Raw genomic sequence first — 18,027 nt, 5'->3', positions numbered from 1 at the left:
GGAGGAAGGAAGGGAGGAAGGAAGGAAGGAAGGAAGGAAGGGAGGAAGGAAGGAAGGGAGGAAGGAAGGGAGGGAGGGAGAAAGGAAGGGAGGAAGGAAGGAAGGGAGGGAGGAAGGAAGGAAGGAAGGAAGGAAGGAAGGAAGGAAGGAAGGAAGGAAGGAAGGAAGGAAGGAAGGAAGGAAGGAAGGAAGGAAGGAAGGAAGGAAGGAAGGAAGGAAGGAAGGAAGGAAGGAAGGAAGGAAGGAGGGTGGGCTCCAGAGGTAGCACAGCAGGTAAAATGCTCGCCTTGCCCATGGCCAGTGTGGTCCCCCAAGCACCGCCTGGAGCAATCCCCGAGCACAGAACCAGGAGGAAGCCCTGGGAATCGCCAGGTGTGGCCCCCAAGCAAAGCCTTTAGAAAGAATGTTACATTACATTTGTAAGGGGGACAATGTTGCTCTGGATTCCTCTGCAGGAGCCCAGTGTCCCTAAGAGATATAGACCATTCTGTAAATCTCCCTTCTCTTCCCTAATCTGCCCCTGGAGGGGTCAGTGGGCCTCCCAGGGGGCGGCCTCAGCCTCGGCCCTCCCTGCTGTAGAACTTCCAGCTTCTGCAGCCTCGGAGGAACTGCTGCATCTGGACGCTTGTCCGGAAGACCCAAGGGTGGGACCCCCAGGGCAGGCCCAGTTCTTGGCACTTCCACACGGAAAGAGCTGGCAGAAGGGGTTTCCCGGAGGTAGGCAGACCCAGGGCCCTGCCCGAGCTCTGGCTTCCGCTGGGCAGGCGCCCTGCCTGCTGAACTACCTCTCTGGCCCCTCTGGCTAGCGCCCCAAGGACACCGCCCTGAGCCTCTGACCCTGTGGCCCGTCCTCCTGGACACCAAGAGCTCTCTGGCCTGCTGTGGAAGTCACAGAAGTCTCTAGAAGCTCCCACAAGGGCCGGAGCCATAGTACAGCGGGTAGAGCACTTGCCTTGCATGCGGTCAACCCGGGTTCGATCCCTGGCATCCCGTATGGTCCCCCCAGCACCACCAGGAGTAATTCCTGAGTGCAGATCCAGGAGTAACCCCTGAGCATCACCGGGTGTGGTCCAAAAAGAAAAACAAAATCATAAAGAAGGCCCCACGAGGCTGGCCGGAGCTCAGGCTGGGACCCCTCCTCCTGACTGGGTTCGGCTTCTCTCCTTGGGGCCTCTATTTCCAGCCTGTTCCCAGCCCCTCTGCCGTGGCCTGATTCCGGCTACCGCCACGTCACAGCCCCACACCGTCCACGCGCCGTTTCCTCTAGGGGCCGAGGGACTGCTCTCGATGCTCATTCATGCTCAGGTGAGAACCACCAGGAGGGGGAGAGGATGTCAGCAAGCACATTCACCTCCTCAGCAGGCGGCTGCGCAGGGTAAATTTAGAACTTGATCAAGGGGAATGATTCGCTACGAGCATGGCCGAGCCGGTCAGCCCCGGAGAGAGGCCGTCTGGCCTCCAGCAGGTCACGGTCGGGAGCTGGTCCCTGGCCCTCCCGCTCTGGGGTCTCTCGCAGGCTCTGGGAGAAATCCAGAATCTTCCTTAGCATCATCCCCAGGGGCCTCAGCTCGCCGGTGGTCCAGGGGAGTCCCCCAGTGGCCTGAGCCCCAGAGCCGTATTCCAGAATATTCTGCTCCCAGATCTGCATTGGCTGCTGGGCCGCATCCCCCTCGCACAGCGAGGCCAGCAAGAAAAGGCAGGTCCAGGACCCCGGCCCGGGCGAGGAGGCAGTTTGGCCTCAGCATCCCCGATGCAGGGCAGAGGCCCTGGGCTGTTCTGTAGATCCAACACGTCCTCGGTGTTTGGGGTTCAGAGCCTCCCTGAGAAGCAGTCAGACGCCTGACTCCTGAGACTCGGTCCCAGAAACAGAGCCCCAACTCGGGAAGGCTGGCTCATTCTTCCCCGCCCCAGAAGGCAGTGTAGACCCTGCCCACTCTCTTGCACTTTGGAAGGCCAGTGTAGACCCTGCTCACTCTTCCCAACTCTGGAAGGCCAGTGTAGACCCTGCTCACTCTTCCCAACTCTGGAAGGTAGTGTAGACCCCACTCACTCTTTCCACTCCTGCTGATCAAAGCTCAGAGCCGAGTTGTTGCTCCAGCCACACTGACCCCTGCAGCCAGCCAGGGCCTGTCCTCACTTCCTGCTCCCAACACACCTTCCCTGCTGGGCACAGAGAGCCAATCCACTGCCTTGTCACCGGCCCTGCCTCCAGACCTCTCTATCTTATTGTCACTATTTTTTAAATTGTGGCACTGTGATTTACAAAGTTTTGTTTTGTTTTAGGGCCACACCTGGAAGTGCTCAGGGCTTACTCCTGGCTTTGTGCTCAGGGTTTACTCTTAGCTTTCTGCTCAAAGAACACTTCTGGCAGTGCTCCAGGACCTTTTTGGTGCCAGGGATAGAAGCCGGGTCAGCTGCCTGCAAGACAAACATCCTACCCAGCTTCCTGTCATTCTGGCCCATGATTTACAAAGTTATTCATGATGGATGCAAATTTAAACAAATTTTATTAGCTTTGATATTAATTAAAAATAGTGATGTTAAAACAATAGATTATAAAAATTAGGAAATGAATGGTAGAAGTATTAAAAATATGATGCAAGGGAGGGATACTGGGAACATTAGTGGAGGAGAATGGGCACTGGTGAAGGAGGGATGGGTAAACGATACTGTATGACTGAAATGCAACCACGAATGTTCATAAGTTTATAACTACCTCATGGTGATTCACTAAAAAGAATTTTTTTTAATTTCAAATAAAATAAAAATTAAAATATGATGCAAGTAAGGGCTGGAGCGATAGCACAGCGGCTAGGGCGTTTGCCTTGCACGAGGCCGACCCAGGTTCGAATCCCAGCATCCCATATGGTCCCCTGAGACTGCCAGGAGTAATTCCTGAGCGCAGAGCCAGGAGTAACCCCTGTGCATCACCAGGTGTGACCCAAAAAAGCAAAAAAATAAAAAATAAAAAATAATGATGCAAGTATAGCAAGTAGTTACTATGTTTTAATGTTATATGGTAGGTATTATACTATTTTTTTTATCTAGTTCCATGTTTTTATGTAGTTTGGAATACTAAAAAAATGGACTGATTAATGAAGAACAACATCATTCATGATGGAGCTGAAGGCATGCAGAGCCCCACCCCAGCCACTTGAATCCCCTCCCCAGTGTCCCCTTCTCCACACCAGTGTCCCCAGTCTCCTCCCACCCTCCCCCCTGCCTCCTTGGCAGGCAACATTCTTTTCCCTTCTGGCTCTGTGCTTCCAATGGCATTACCTAGACCGGTTCATGCACACCCCTTTGCCCCCTTCCAGCACCCCCGACCCCAGAGTGACCACTTCCCTCTGCCCACCAAAGTGCCCAGCCCAGTGGCAGCCCCTCCTGGGACCTGTTCTCTGGTCTCCGTTTCTCTTCTCTTCAGGCCTTTGTCATCCCCCGACCATGTTGTTTCTCGATGTCCCGCCTATGAGCGGTCACTGTGCGTCTGTCCCCTCCCTCTGACTGGCCTCCCTCGGTCCATCCACAGAGCAGCAAGCCGCCCGAGTGTGTCTTTTCTTACAGAGGCTCCGTGTTCACACAGGGGCTGGGGAGGCCGCGTCTGGGCTGTGTCGGGGGCTCCTGGGGAAGGGGTGAGGGGAGATGGTGCTTTAGCCGCTCTGAGGGGTTCGTGTGATGAGTAAGCACCTTGTAGAGGGACTCCTTACACGCTCATCTTCCCGGGAGCCGTGGGCCACGCCACAGTCTGTCTGTCTGTCTGTCTGCCCATCACCTATCTCACCACATTTCCTTTTCCGATTTTCTGTATTTCTTTAAATGAGGTGTTTTGATGACTGGTTGAAGAAACTCTGGTACATCTATACAATGGAATACTATGCAGCTGTTAGAAAAAATGAGGTCATGACGTTTGCATATAAGTGGATCAACATGGAAAGTATCATGCTAAGTGAAATGAGTCAGAAAGAGAGAGACAGACATAGAAAGATTGCACTCATCTGTGGAATATAGAATAATAGACTATAAGACTAACGCCCAAGAATAGTAGAAATAAGTACCAGGAGATTGTTTCCATGGCTTGGAGGCTGGTCTCTCATTCTGGGTAACTCAGGGAAGGGACCACCAAGTAAAATGTGGTTGGAGGTCATGTGGGGGAAGGGTGATGCGGGCCGAATACAGACTAGAGACTGAACACAATGGCCACTCAACACCTTTATTGCAAGCCACAACACCTAATCAGAGAGAGAGAACAAAAGGGAATTCCCTGCCATAGTGGCAGGGTGGGGTGGGGGGAGACGGGACTGGGGAGGGGGGGAGGGATTTGGGTTTACTGGTGGTGGAGAATGGGCACTGGTGAAGGGATGGGTTATCGAACTTTGTATGGGGGAAACATGAGCACAAAGATGTATGGATCTGTAACTGTACCCTCACGATGACTCTCTAATTAAAAATAAACTAATAAAAAATAAATAAATAAATAAATGAGGTGTTTTGCTTTGTTTTGTTTAGGGGTCAGACCCAGCAATGCTCAGGGGTTACTCCTGGCAGTGCTCAGGGAACTACACGGGATGCAGGGATCGAACCTGGGTCGGCTGCGTGCGAGGCAAATGCCCTCCTGCTATGCTATCCCTCCGGCCCTCCTAAATGAATTCTACGTGGTAACAGCTTCAGGCACACGAGCCCCACAGAGCGGCCCATGTCCCGTATCCCCACGCCCTGCCCGGCCCTAGCCCTGCCCCTGCCTGCCGTGATCCCTTTTTAATCTTCAGGGGGCTGTGGGGGGGGTTCTTCAGGACAGCCTCATGGCGGGGGGCTCCCTCCGGGCCAGGCCTTTAGCTCAGAGTCGGGGGGACACCCCAAAGGCAGTCGCACACAGCGGCATCATTTCAGAGAGGGTTTTCGGGTGACTGAGTGTTGAGGGGGAGTCACCAGTAGCCTCAGATTCGGTGACCAATTTCCTGCCCTGCCTGCACGAGGTCCCCTCCTGGTCCCTTGGTCCAGCCACAGGCAGTGCCCCCTCTGCCCTCGGCGCCCGGTTTGCTCTGTGGCCCTGACACGCCAGGTGCCACTCACAGTGGGACCTTGAGGCACCACGAGGCGCGGGGCACCCCTCAGACCCCAGAGGGTCGGGCTACTGTATCCAAGGGCTCGAGCTCCCAACATCTCGGCAATGTCTGGAAGCCAAAGCTCAAACCAGCTCCCCCAGCTGCTCCAGCGGCAGTGAAATGACTCCTTCTCCAGTGCTCACCTGCCAGCAACTCCACCTTTGGTCCCTGACACCCCCTGAGGAGTTCCCTGGTGCTCATCAGTCCTTAGTGCCATTCGGCAGCCGAACGGGGTACAGTGGGCAGCAGGACAGCAGCAGCGACAGTGGGCCGTGAGGGTCCCCAGTGAGCCGTGCCCCTTCCACCTGCAGGAACGTGGGGAGGGCTCAGGGAAGATCAGCAGCTGCGGGCAGCGCAGCCCAGCCTTCCCCGCACCACACCCGGGCTCACGTGGGGGCACAGGAGCCCCGGGAAGTCGGGGTCTGCTCTGCTCCGAGGCTGCTCTCAGCGGGGGCTGGGTTTGCTCCACAAAAGAAAAGTTTACAAATTAAGGCACGGTTTGGTGGAGGGACAGGGGCTGCGTGAGGCCCGCGGAAGGGCCCCCGTGGCCAGCCATCAGCAGTGCCACCGTCCACTCTCCTTCAATACACCCTGCGGTCGCCGGGGTGCCGGCACCACAGTCTGGGCGCACCCCCCACCAGCTTGGACACGGAGACACTGACCGGGGTGCCCCGGGGAGGGGGTGGAAAGCAGGAGAACAGGGTCATGGACCAGGCGCTGCTCAGGGACTTCGGGGCACCCCACCCCCAATTCTTCTTGCTTCCTTGGAATGAGCAGTCTCCTCCCGCCCCCCCCAGGCCCGCCTTGAGCACAGGACTGTTGAGCACGCAGGAAAACGCTGCTGGGGCTCGCCTGGAAGCTGCACAGTCCCCCCAGTCCGTCAGCCCCACGCGGCAGAGACCTTCGGGGGAGGTTGATTCGTGTTGGGACGGCCGGGGGAGGGTTGAGGCACGTGGCAAGGATGACCCACGTGGCTGAAGCCCCCGGGCAACCCATCATCAAGTAGTGTGTGACCCACCCTCCAGGGGGCTGCAGTCAGGGACATGCCCCCGGGAAGAAGGGACAGAGGTGGTCACCAGGATGCGAGGAAGCCCCGGGGCCAGCGGAGGGCCCAGCTCAGGGATTCTAGAGCTCCCCCCATACCCCATCCTGGGTGTGAGACGGGACCCCAGCTCTGCACACCACCTGCGGCCTCCACGAGAGACCCCAGACCACAAACACCGCCAAAGCCAGTCGAAAGGATCTGAGGAGGATGGGATAAAGGGAAGGGGGATGGGAGAAAGGGAGGAGGCAGAGGAAGGACAAGAGGGAGGAGGACAGGTGAGAGGACAGGGAGGGGGAGGGGGCAGGAGGTGTCCAGGCCCACGCCGGGCCTCGGTGAGCACCCGTAGACCAAGCAGGCGGCACGGGCAGCAGGCGGCTAAGCGGCTGGCAGCCCCGCTCCTGGGTAGCTAATTATGACTGTCAGCTCCGCATTTATCTTCATCTCTAAAATCACAGGCGCTGCCTCCCCTTGGGATCAAGGCTTCTGCTTGAGGAAGCCCTTCCAGAATTTTCAAAGCAGACATGTTTGATTTCTCCACCACACGTACCCCCTTCAGAAGGCAAAGGTCACACGCACTCTCAGAGGCCCCCGTCCAGACAGAGAAATCTAGTTCCCATCACTCCCTCCCCAGACTGGCAAACTAGTGTAGAGTCGGTGCAGACTCCCCCAAAAATGCAGTGAACAAAGCCATTGATTTGTACAAATGACAGTAATTGAAACCACATGGAACTGGAATAAGGACAGATGCTCAGATCAATGGAATAGAGTTGAGTATCCTGAGATAGAACCTCAGGCACATGACCAGTTAATCTCGGATAAAGGAGGAAAAAAATATAAAGTGGATCAGGGAAAGTCTCTTCGACAAGTATTGGGAAAACCGGTCAGCTACATGCAAAAAAAAAAAAAATCAGACCTCTTTTAATGCCATTAACAAATTAAAACAAAAATGTATAAAGACCATGATATCAGACTCGAATCCATAAGGGACATAGAGGAAACCAGAGGCAGATCCATCCATGACATTGAAGCTAGAAGCATCTTTAAGGATCAAACATCACTGGCCAAGCAAGTAGGAGCAAAGATAAATCAATGGGACGACATTAAATTAAGAAATTTCTGCATCTTGGCCTGATTGTTGGGGGAAAATTCCAAACAATAATAGTGAGTTCTCTATTGAAATATTGAATGTATTCAAAGTATAGAGAGAATAAAGTGAAGATCATGAGCTACTTAGGTGGCGGCTGGGTGGGAGGGGGGTATTTTGGGGTTCTTGGTGGTGGAACATGTGCACTGGTGAAGGGATAGGGGTTCAATCATTATATGACTGAGACTTAAACATGAAAGCTTTGTATTTTTTTCACAGTGATTCGATAAAATAAAAACTTAAAAAAAGAAAGAAAGAAATTTCTTTTTTTTTTTGGGGGGGGGTCACACCCGGCAATGCACAGGGGTTACTCCTGGCTCTGCACTCAGGAATTACTCCTGGCAGTGCTCAGGGGACCATATGGGATGCTGGGATTTGAACCCGGGTCGGCCGAGTGCAAGGCAAACGCCCTACCCGCTGTGCTATCCCTCCAGCCCAAAAGAAAGAAATTTCTGCATCTTAAAGGAAACAGTGATCAGGATACTAAATCTGCCCATGAAATGGGAGAAATTGCTCATCCAACTGTAGGATAACATTGTTTGCCCTTCCTCCTGGGCTGCTGGGAGTTCGTGTTTGTCAATTACCTTTGTCTCCTGATCAGACTCTGACTTGTAAATATTGTCTTTCTCTTCTCCTTACTGTCCTGCGCATGGTGAGTTATTTCAGAGCAATTGCTTTTTGTATGGATCCAGGAAGGCAGTTAAAAAGATAAGCCTGTGGCTTGGGAGTTGATTGACTCCAGATTGATTGACTCCTGGACATCTGCTCTCTCGACTTAAGCCTCAGTTGCCCTTACTTCCTAGATCCTTAAAAGCAGGGTCCTGGGGCTGGAGAGATAGCACAGCGGGTAGGCGTTTGCCTTGCACGCGGCCGACCCGGGTTCAAATCCCAGCATCCCATATGGTCCCCTGAGCACGGCCAGGGGTAATTCCTGAGTGCAGAGCCAGGAGTAACCCCTGTGCATTGCCAGGTGTGACCCAAAAAGCAAAAAAAAAATAAAAAAAAAAAATTAAAAGCAGGGTCCTGAAGAGGGACTGGATAGACCCAGAGCAAGCGGTGAGCTACGTGCTACCCTGGCATTGAAATGGACCTGGCCAAAGTGCCATAATGGTTAACTATAAGTTAAGAGCATGGTCATGGACAAATTCTATCATGATTCAAAAAGTAATACCTAGATTTGGACTCTGCTGAGGTTAGGAATGATTTATCCGGCCTGAGTACTGTAGTCTGAGTCTGTGGTAAGATGTCCCCAGGAGAGTCACTCTACAAGCCCAAAAGCATCTATTACTGTGTCCATACAGAACGGTAAATATTGTAGCACACGGTAGCACTGTCGTCCCGTTATTCATCTATTTGCTCAAGCGGGCACCAGTAACGTCTCCATTGTGAGACTTGCTGTTATTGTTTTTGACATATCAAATATGCCACGGGTAGCTTGCCAGGCTCTGCTGTGTGGGCGGGATACTCTTGATAGCTTGCTGGGCTCTCCGAGAGGGACAAAGGGATCGAACCTGGGTCGGCCACATGCAAGGCAAATGCCCTACCCGCTGTGCTATCGCTCCAGCCCGATGGTAAATATTAGGAAGGAGAATTAAAGATGCTAATCAAGTTGCTGGTCTAAGGAGAGGAGAAACACCCCTTAAGGGCTGTTTTGCCCTTGTGGGCTGCAGGTGGTCGGGAAGACTGGAAAAACATTTTTGATCACACTTCCTGTGGGGAGGCGTGGTTGGGGAGGCGTGGTGAGAGAGAAGAAAAAGAGCGGCTGTAAGGAGGAAGAGCATGGTGGCTGCAGAGATAGGGAGGAAGAGAGAGTGAGACAGAGACAGAGGAGATGGGTACAGTGGGAAGAAAGAATTGGGGGAAGAAGGGAAGGAGGACTGGAGAGTAAACTGAGAGACAGAGTTCGAGGAAGATTGAGGAAGAGCCAGAGACACAGAGCTGGAGAGAAGAAGAGACACAGAGCTAGAGGAGACGGTTGCGAGGTAGAGAGAAGGCTGAGGGCTGAGAGTAAGAGTGGTTGGGGACACTGGAGAGGAGTCACAGAGAGTTGTAGAGCGAGCTAGAGATAGGGTTGGAGAGAGCTGGGAGAGACGAGAGGTTGAATAAACAGCAAGGAATCAGCAACCAACTTGGTCCTCGTTCTTTCCTCATCCGTCCAAGGCAACAGCCGTCCTGGGTGGAGAAGTGGTTCAAGGGCACTGAACACAGGCATCGAGAGAGAGCCACCCAGACAGCCACCCTCAACACCTGTTAATGTGTAATGCCCGAGCCAAGGAGTTTACACAGCCCCTCAAGAGGGGTCTTCATACCCAGTACTCATTGATATGGTGGGAATATCAACGATACTTAAGGTACTGATAGAACTTTACAAGAAGAAAACCTCCAACCCCGTCAAATAATTGGGAGAAGAGGTGAATAGAAATTTCCCCAAAGAAGAAATACAAATAGTCAAAAGGCACCTGAAAAAATGTGCTACATCACTTATCATCAGGGAGAAAAAAATTGAAACAACAATGAGATATCAGCTCACACCACAGAGACTGCCACATATCAAAAAAAGAACAAGAACAACCAGTGCTGGCACGGATGCAGGGAGAAAGGAACTCTCATTCACTGCTGCTGGGAATGCCGATTGGGGTCAACCCTTTTGGAAAACAATCTGGACAACTCCGTTTAAAAAATCTAGAGGGCTGGAGTGATAGCACAGTGGGTAGGGTGTTTGCCTTGCACACGGCCGACCCAGGTTCGATTCCCTGCATCCCATATGGTCCCCTGAGCAGCACCAGGGGTAATTCCTGAGTGCAGAGCCAGGAGTAACCCCTGTGCGTTGCCAGGTGTGACCTAAAAAGAAAAAAAAAATAATTAATTAATTAATTAATTAAATTAAAAATCTAGAAATTGAGCTTGCATTTGACCCAGCAACTCTGCTTCTTGGATACACCCCAAGGGCCCCAAAGCAAAATGGAGAAAAGACAAAGTCTGGAAACAACCCAAGTGTCCAAGAGCAGGTAATGAGACTATGGTACCTATGCACGGTGGAGTATTCCTCGGCCACAGGGACGATGAATCCTGAAAGTTGTAGCTCCCGGGAGAGACCTAGCGAGTGTGGTGCTGAGTGAGTTAGTCAGAGGGAGAGAGACCCGACAGATGGTGTCTCAGATGCGGGGCAGAAAGAATCATGAAGGGGAAGAGGGGGCGGAAGGGAGGCCCAAAGGCCACGGAAGTCAAGAACCTGAGGCTAGGCCAGTAGGGAGGACAGGGAGGGGCGATGTCCAAGGTGAGGGGAAGCGTCCAGTCGGAGGAGGAGGGGCACTGAGAGGTGGGAGTGTGCATACGAGACCCTGGGGGCAGCAGGGTGGAAGCCACAGTGCAAAAGCTATATTTTAAACAGGCGAGACTGACACCCAAGGACAGGAGAGACAAGGGCCAGGAGAATTACTGCACACTTAGAAGCCTGCCTGCCTCCTGAGCCGGGGGAGAGGGCAGCTGGGATAGAGAAGGGATCACCAAGTCAGTGATGGTTGGAGGGATTGTTCGGAATGGGAGATGTGTGCTGAAAGCAGATAAAGGATCAAATGTGTTATCAGTATCTGTGTCTGTATATCAGTATCTGTATTACAACCATAATGCCCCAAAGTAGAGGGAGAGAGTATGGGGGAAATTGTCTGCCACAGAGGCAGGGGGAGGGGTGGGATGGGGGTTGATACTGGGGACATTGGTGGTGGGAAATGTGCACTGGTGGAGGGGTGGGTGTTTGATCATTGTATAATTTAAGCTCAAACATAAAAATTTTGTAAATGTAGCTCACAGTGATTCAATTAAAAATTAATTAAAAATAAATAAATAAAAATAAACAAGCCTCTCTTAGAAGCAGACCGGTGGGTTAGAGGCTCATGGGTGGGGTGGGGGAAGCACTCTGGTGAAGGGACCGGTATTGAATATTGCATGCCTGAAACCAATCATGAGTGACTTTGTAATTTCACAGTGACTAAATTTTAAAAGAGAAAGAAAAGAAAAGGAACAGGTAATGCTGCTCGGAATCAGACGTTACGCTTCCTGTGTCTAGCGGCAAGGTGCTTGCCTTGCAAGCAGCCAACTCTAGCTCCATCCCCGGCACCCCATAGGGTCCACCGAACCCCACCAGGGGTGATCCTGAGCACAGAGCCAGGAGTGAGCCCTGAGCACCACTGGTGTTCCCCCAGCCCCCAGGGGGAAAAAAAAAAGACAAAAATAGATCCTTGCCCCTGAGGTTGATTATGTCCTAAAGCTTTATTTGCCCCCTGCGATAACGCTTCACAATCAGAGCTGCATTAAGCCTGAGAGCGTTAGCCAGCGTCATCCTCGCCTTCCCCTGCAGGACGGGTCCCCGTTGCCGGGATGGGTGACACCCCCAGCTTTCCAACAGAGCCTGCGCGGTGCCGTGGGTCCGTTCTTCCCACCACTGCCTTCCACCCCCACCTTCCTGCAGGAGGCCCCCCTGCGGCCTCCCCCCACCCCCCACCCCTTCGTGCATCCCCTTCCTCCCCATGTAGCTGTTCACTGCTCCTGTGGCCTGGAGGGTCACACACTTTTGCATGCGGAGGTGCCGGCACAGGCGGCTGCATGCTCTCTGGGTTCCAGTGCTCCCACGGAGTCTCTCTGGCTGCTCACTGGGGCTCGAACCCCCTTAGCTGTGGGGCCCCAGCGATCACAGAGTCTGTCACAGTGTCCTGGGGCGCAGACAGAGGAGACGCTCAGACTGGGACTAGCATGTGCGTGAGACACCAGGGTCTAGCTCAGGCTCGGGGCCCAGCATCAGTGGGGGACAAGGGGAGGCCTGGATACAGGGTCTGCGGGGGTGGCCTGGACACAGGGTCTGCGGAGGGGAGGCCTGGCTCCCACCATGTAGGTCCCTGAACAGCCCCTGAGCACTGCCAGGTGTCGTCTGTAAAACCCAAGGACTGAAGAGACAGACTCACAGCCTCGTGCTCCTCTGCCCAAATCCCCGGGTTCTAACTCCAAAGATGGATGTTTTACTTCCTTCTTTGACATCGTCTGAGGAACAAGAAGAGAATTTGCCCATTTTTAATGAAGTCGGCTCTTTCCCTCTCGCAGTCCCCAGCGGGCCCACTGGGACCCTGGTCTGCGGAGACGCGCCTGAGACTCACCGTCGCTCTCCTACGTCCTGTTCGTTCCGTATCTGGAAACACGCCACTCTCCCATTCCCTGGCAATTATCGTCACTCACTGTTCCTCATCACTCCGCACCGACCATTCCGACTACGCCTGGGAGAAAGGAAGGGTGACGCTCATTCTGTAATGGAATAATGGAATCTCCAGAGGGACGGCACGGCTGAGGCTCCCGCAGCGCGAGTGTCTCGCCGCCAAGGGATCGCATCCGCTCTGAGAAGGCGGAGAGGGGCCAGACTCCGTCTTCACAGGCTGCTCTTAGCCTGCTTCGAATCCCGGTGACAACTCAGCATGCTCCATTTTCTACCCTTACAGGCAAAAAAAAAAAAAAAAGGAGGGGGGGAGAGGGCGGAGGAAGACATTTGCCGTCATTAGCTGAGCCTGAAGATGAATCAATGAGAGGCGATGCTGCAGGCGCCAACCGTGATGGGGAAAATTATCCCGGCCCTGGGAGCGCGACGAAGGCCTCAAACGCCACCTCCCAAGCGAATTTTCTCATGTTTAAGAATCCACATGCGCACAGTTTGCTTTCTCCCTGGCTAGGGATCCGGGGCCAGGAGAACTGGCATAGGCCCCAGCTCCAGACTCCAACTCAGCCTCGCTCTGGCTGGACTTTATCTTTAATAAATGGATTTATTTAAGAGTTGATAGACTCGATAGCTATTTAAGAGCTTTAGGGGCTGGAGCCATAGTTCAGCGGGTAGGGCATTTGCCTTGCATGCTGTTGGCACGGATTCGATCCCGGTATTCCACATGGTGTCCCCCACCCCTTACCTGACCTTGTGCACCATTTAAATCTTCGGTGCGTGTTAGGGTTCATGTGTGTGTGTGTGGGGGGGGGGGGGGATATAAGCTTTAAGTCTAGATTCTTTGGAGGCATGTAAATGTCCAGCGGTTCAACCCATCTTTTGGTTTCCGGTTTTTGTTGTTTCTTTGGGGCCGGGGGTGGCTGCTGGGCCATTATTACTCCTGGCTCTGTGCTCAGGGCTTACTCCGCGTGGTGCTCAGGAGACCAAATGCGGTGCCAGAGGCTGACCAGGGGTAGGTCACGTGCAAGCCGGAGTCTCAGCTCCTGCCCCTGTCTCTCCAGCGCACTCTGGCCCTTGGAGCTCTCATTCTGCCCCTCCACCACTCAGGCCTTTCAAACCCTCTGAATCAATTTCGACTTGGGCAAGCGCTGTTCATCCGGAATGCACCGTGGAAGGCCCGAGGATGGCGCTCTGTTCCTTCCCGTCTCTGTGCCCTGCCCAGGCCCAGAGACTGGCACCAAGGAAACCCTGGGGACATGTTTGTTGAATGACTGGTCAAGAATATGGGCATCCAAAAGTAGAGAGAGAGTATGGGGAATATTGTCTGCCATGGAGGCAGGGGGAGGGTGGGAAAGGGGGGTCTAACAGGGATATTGGTGGTGGGGAATGTGCACTGGTGGAGGGATGGGTGTTTGATCATTGTGAGATTGTAACCCAAACATGAAAGCTTGTAACTATCTCAAGGTGATTCAATAAAATTTAAGAAAGAAAGAAAGAAAGAAAGAAAGAAAGAAAGAAAGAAAGAAAGAAAGAAAGAAAGAAAGAAAGAAAGAAAGAAAGAAAGAAAGAAAGAAAGAAAGAAAGAAAGAAAGAAAGAAAGAAAGAAAGAAAGAAAGAATATGGGCATCCCTGATAAGAGGGAAGGCTGCTGGGTCTGGGCTAAGACTTGCCCCCCCACCCCCCCATGTGCGCACACACACACACACACACACACACACACACACGGACCCAAACAGGCATGCTGCACCCCACCCCGAGCCCTGACTCATAGCCTTCTGGGGCCTTTTGTCTCCCAGCAGCAGGGAATCCAAGCAGAAAATTCACTATTAATGGTTCAATAAAACATTCAGGTCCTGGATGCAGCCCCTTTGGAGGCCGAGGCAGCCTGGAATACAGATGTGCCGCCTCGGGAGGGAGCCGTGTTCTCATTTCATCTCCTCTGTCATTAGAGCAGGCGCCGGAGCTCCTGGGGCCAGGCCCGGGGGCCTCATGGTGGGCCCTGCCACAGAGAAGGGCAGCGCCGTGTCCGGGCGGGCAGCAGCCTCGGGAAGTGCCTCTCACAGAAGTCCGCTTTGTTCCATAGGTAAACAAGGGGTCAGAGGCCACCCCCGCCGGCCACGGAGGCCGTTATCTCAGCACACCAGGTGCCTTTGGGATTTCGGGACGCCCGTGTGACTCCGTGAGACGCATTGTGCAAACGATCCCTGGCAGTGCCAGCTCCTGCGGGGCTTAGTAAAGCTTGGGGACCGTGTCCAGGGCACAGGGGGCGCGAGGGAGGCTGGGGAAGGCTGCGAGGGACCAGGCAACCAGCCGTCTTCTGAGAGGCCTTTCACAGGACATGCAAAACTGGACGTGGAGAATCCTTCATTTCGCAGAGGACTAAAACAATTTTCTTTCCAAAAAGGTAAAAAAAAAATCTGGGGGCTGGAGCGATAGCACAGTGGGTAGGGCGTTTGCCTTGCACGCGGCCGACCCGGGTTCGAATCCCAGCATCCCATATGGTCCCCTGAGCACCGCCAGGAGTAATTCCTGTGAAGAGCCAGGAGTAACCCCTGTGCATCGCTGGGTGTGACCCAAAAAGAAAAAAAAAATCTGGTAAAATTTTCTCTTCTGAAGCCACAAAATCTAGCTTTGGGAAGGCAGTCTGCCCGGTCCCTTCCCCGCCAGGGTGAGCACCAGGATTTGGATTTTGAGTCAGGGCATTCGAGGAGCTTTTGCATCGACTGTCTGGGCACGGGGAGGAGGCGGGCTCTCTCCGGGCGTGGCCTGGGGCTGGCAGTTGGCCTAGGGAGGGGTTGAGTGGGCCTCCAACAAGAAATGTCAAGAGATTCGGAGATTTCCTGGCGACGCTCTTTGCTGAGAAAATGGAGTTTGTGGCCGGCGACTTGCCAGCTTGTACATCTATTTCTAGGGGATTCTCAAGCTGCAGCCATTTCTGCAGCACCAGAGATGAACCCCAGCGAAGGCACTCACATGCCAGTAGTGTTTAGTGTCAGCCCAGTCTAACGCACCCGTCAGCCAGCAAAGCTTTCCAAGCCTCCTACTGCCGAGGAAATAGAATTCCCTAAAAACACCCTCTGGAGCCATCAGCCTCCCCACCCGTCTGTGCTCCACTCCCTCTGCTGCAGCCCCCAGTGGTTCCTCTGCACTCCCCCTGCCCAGATCTCTCCCGCCTCCGACACATAAACCAGGGCCCAGAGAGCCAGCACAGGGGTAAGGCACTGGCCCTGCAGGGGGCCAATCAGGGGGACCCCTGACACCACAGGATCCCCCAAGCCCTGCCACCTGTGGCCCCCCAAACCCAAATCAAGCAAAAAACACAGCCCAGATCTTCCCATTCAGCCACAGTTCCCCCACCACCCCAAGCCAGAGAGCACCGCCAGCTTTAGATGCAGTTTCCTAGACACACACACACACACACACACACACACACACACACACACACACACACACAGAGTCACACTTTCAGATTTTCCAGCTGTGAGCTCATTGAGCTCAGGGCTTGAGCCCACGGAATCCTGTGCCTCTGGAGAAGAGACCGGTGTGTATTTGGGGCCAGGGGGACGCATTGCCATCTGCGCACTGGGAAGGGGAGATGACATGCAGCAGCTGCTTCCCGCCCCCATGGTCATGAGCCCTTTTGGACAGCGAGACATGGACCCTGCAGGGACCGGGCAGGCACACGCGGTGCCCTGTGGGTTGTCAGCATGAATGCATGCACGCAGGCAGGCGCTTTGCAAATGTGGGCATTTGTGCTAAAGGGTCCGATGTGGGCGAGATGGCTCTGGGAGGCAGCCACCACATTTTGCGGCCGTGGGGGCACCTGCACACTGGGCAGGTTTCACCCTGGAGTTCTTAGGTGTCACTGTGCCCAGGCTGGCTTGTTTTGGTGTTGAGGACACACCTGCTGGTGTACAGGATCAGGGGCCACTTCTGGTAGTGCTCTAGGGGACCACGCCTGTGCCGGGGATCAAACCAAGGCAAGTCTCACCCCCGTGCTGCCACTCTGCTCCTGTGCCCTGCTGGCAAAGAGTGACAGCCAGGGCAGGAGAGCGCCTGGCTGCCGAATGCCCCGGGAGTGATTCGGTGTCCAAAGGCAGGTGGAAGCATTTAGGAAAACATCCCACTCCATGGAATGGGAAGTCAGGAAGAGGGTCCCAGAGCAGCTATGATTGAGTGAGAGAGCCACAGCTGAGGTCTCTGGGACCCAACTCCCTTTGTCATGGGGCCCTGAAGTCTCCATCCTGCTGGTGACCAAAGGTAACACAGATGTCTTCCCAAAATTGACATCTTCTACCCTGTCCCTCTTGGTCCAAGGCAGCTGCCAGAGCACCAGCCCTCACAGGTGAGGTCCAGGCAGCAGGAAGGGAGGCCATGAAGAGATTTCCAGCAGCTGCATGGCCTCCCTTCCAAGACTTCTCCTGGAGACCCGCCCCATCCATGAGTGCCACCATGATGACCCACTGTGAGCCTCACAGAGACCATGAGCGGGCCCCCTTTCCCCACACCCTGCTTCTGCCTACACATTAACACGCAGCCACCGCCGGTTCCCTGCATGATCAGGCCTGGCTGCACTGGCATCACAGCCCAGCTACGAGGCCAAACGGGACTGCTGGAGGGCTGGGACAGACGCAGGGAGAGCCGGGGGCAGCGCAGCTGACCGTCTCTGGCAGCCGACCTACAGCTGACCCAGACGCAGGAGGGAGCCCAGCTGCCCGCAGAGCTGCCTGGCAGAGTGCAGCCTACGTTGCCGATTTGCAGCCGTGTGAGCCGAATGGGTAACCTGCTGTTTTACCTAGCAACCATGGGCGGATGCCTGACTGATTGGGAATCAATAGTTAAGGCTTTTCTCTTTAAAAAAAATTTAAAAAGAGGGGAAGGGTGGGGTGGGGGGGATAGGATGGGGGGGTAGGAGGGACCCTGGGGCCATCGGTGGAGGAGAATGGGTGCTGGTGGAGGGATGGGTACTCGAGCAATGTATGACTGTAACACAAGCACGAATCTCTGTAACTGTACCCTCATGGTGACTCATTAAAAAAAAAATTAAAAAGTTGAGGGATCAGAGAAAACTCAAAAGGCGGTGTGCCGACTAGGTATGAAGGAGACAGGCCCAGGTCCAATCCCCAGCACTGTAATGTCCCCCAACCATAATCCATGTCCATGTTCAAAGCACAAGGTGGAGGTAAGCCCCTCATTCCCACAAAGGTGGCCCCAAACCCTCAAATTTTAATATAAGCTTTAAAAAACAATAATAATGATAATTTGAAGCTTGTTTCACTTGGGGAGGGTCACAGCTGTTGATGCTCAGGGTTCACTCCTGACTCTGCACTCAGGAATCACTCCTGCGGGCACTCAGGTGACTATATAGGATGCTGGTGATTGAACCCGGGTAGGCCAACTGCAAGGCCTACCTTACCCGCTGCAGTATCTCTCCAGCCCCTGACTGGAAGCTCGGATATGTGAGTTGGCATGGCAGTTCCACAATCCTCCAGGGATCAGAAAATTTCTGTCTTTTTATGCCATCAGCGTTAGTCAAGAT

This window comes from Sorex araneus, chromosome 1 (assembly GCF_027595985.1).
Source record: "Sorex araneus isolate mSorAra2 chromosome 1, mSorAra2.pri, whole genome shotgun sequence".
In the NCBI taxonomy this organism is placed as follows: Eukaryota; Metazoa; Chordata; class Mammalia; order Eulipotyphla; family Soricidae; genus Sorex; species Sorex araneus.
This window is presented reverse-complemented; position numbering follows the sequence as displayed.